Raw genomic sequence first — 2,500 nt, forward strand, 5'->3', positions numbered from 1 at the left:
GAATACGTGTGTTATAAAAAGTTGCTGGTAGTTGCTGTTGTTGACACTTGTCACTTGAGTGTACTCGCTAACATATAAATGCATGGGTTACAAAAAAGTTGCGGGTAGTTGCAGTTGTTAAAACTTGTCACTTGAGTGTACTCGCTAACATATAAATGCATGGGTTACAAAAAAGTTGCTGGTAGTTGCGATTGTTGATAGAAAGTCATGTAGATGTATCTGCCAACATATGAATACATGGGTTACAAAAAGTTGCTGGTAGTTGCGATTGTTGACAAATATCACTTGAATGTACTTGCAAACATATAATTAATGCATGGGTTACATAATAGTTACTGGTAGTTGCGATTTTTGATAGAAAGTTATTTAGATGTATCTGCCAACATATGAATAGATGGGTTACAAAAATGTTGCTGGTAGTTGCAGTTGTTGACACTTGTCACTTGAGTATACTCGCTAACATATAAATGCATGGGTTACAAAAAAGTTGCTGGTAGTTGCGATTGTTGATACAAAGTCACTTGGATGTATCAGCCAACATATGAATACATGTGCAACAAAAAGTTGCTGGTAGTTGCGATTGTAGACAAATATCACTTGAATGTACTTTCAAACATATAAATGCATGGGTTACAAAAATGTTGCTGGTAGTTGCGATTGTTCACAGATGTCATTTGAATGTATACTCTAACGTATAAAAGCATGGGTTACGAAATAGTTGCTGATAGTTGCAGTTGTTGACACTTGTCACTTGGATGTATCAGCCAACATATGAATACATGTGCTACAAAAATTTGCAGTTGTTGACACTTGTCACTTGATTGTACTCGCTAACATATAAATGCATGGGTTACAAAATAGTTGCTGGTAGTTGCAATTGTTGATAAAAAGTCACTTGGAAGTATCAGCCAACATATGAATACATGTGCTACAAAAAGCTGCTGGTAATTGCGATTGTTGATACAAAGTCACTTGGATGTATCAGCCAACATATGAATACATGTGCTAAAAAAAGTTGCTGGTAGTTGCGATTGTTGATACAAAATCACTTAGATCATAGAGAAACAATAGCGTAAGTGGATGTCCCATGGTATAGGGAATTTATGTCGCAACTTTTACTGTTATCAATTTTTATTGTATTGTCAAATTTCTACTGTTTTGTTGAGGTGATAGTGTATGAACGGCACAATATGAGAGACTACCAGCGTCACACAGCTGCACAGGAAAGAACTACGTGAACTGTTGGCTTGGGATAACAGTAGAAGTTGCGACATAAACGCCCTATACCATGGGATATCTACTTATGCTATTGTTTCTCTGTGCTTGGATGTATCAGCCAAGATACGTGTGCTGTGCCGAATTTTTTTTTTTTTTAAATTATAACTTTTCCAAGATAAAATTTTATTAGAGTGCTGGATTAACGTTGTGATTTTCTCACGGTATCGGAGTAGTTTCATGATGTCATTCAGCGCATTACGCTGCTGTCAAACGAGGGCTTACGAATTCGCCGACCGAGATGGCCGGTGATATCGGACATCTGACCTTGCCGTGCGGGGCTGAAAGACGATCTTCGATCTGACGCCACTAGCCCGATGACTGGAGGCTACCACCCTTCATCCTCATCCATCACCGTTTGGACACCGGACTCGAGGACGACAGATCTTAGATAAGTACTTGATACTCCCACTACAATATCAGATGTGCCCCGTAAATTTGGTCTCTTAAAGACATATTGTATTTGGTCTCTTAAAGACATGAGTATTTGGTCTCTTAAAGACGTAATGTATTTGATCTCTTAAAGACATGTGTATTCGGTCTTTTAAAGACAAAATTGATTATTAGATTATCCATGTAAAGATGTATTTTGTAATATTCTCTATATTATTCTCATCATTATAAAAGCAGTCAGTCAACCGCATATCTATGTTTTTAATTCCCAGACCCTCAAACCACTAGAATTAGGATCACATCATTGATCAGATAAAAATCCACAGATCTCAGGGTCTAGCACAATTTCAACTACTAAGCCTTCTCCGACAAAATCATTTGGCACCAGGAGATCGGTTTCAGTGCTACAAAAAGTAGCTGGTAGTTACGATTGTTGACAAATATCACTTGAATGTACTTGCAAACATATGAATGCATGGGTTACAAAGAAGTTGCTGGCAGTTGCAATTAATGACAAAATGTAATCGTAAACCACTTGTGATCAGTTTTACAAGAAATTCCAAATAAATCTCGTTTTTCCTCATCCTATAATACATCATTTCAGTCGATTTCCACATCCGCCTCAGGCTTCCAAGCTCTCTACATGAGTGGAAACTCATCTTTCTCAAATAAACTGGATTTATTATATTGGGGGAGGCTCGCAATTATACATCAAAATGATGTGTAATAGAACCAGTCTCATAATAGTATTATTACGAATTATTTTCCAGTTGTACAAATTATAAACATCATCACTGAAATATCCCCAGAAAAGTATAGGTTTTGATGAATT

Source organism: Nilaparvata lugens, chromosome 3 (genome assembly GCF_014356525.2).
Source record: "Nilaparvata lugens isolate BPH chromosome 3, ASM1435652v1, whole genome shotgun sequence".
Classification (NCBI taxonomy): Eukaryota; Metazoa; Arthropoda; class Insecta; order Hemiptera; family Delphacidae; genus Nilaparvata; species Nilaparvata lugens.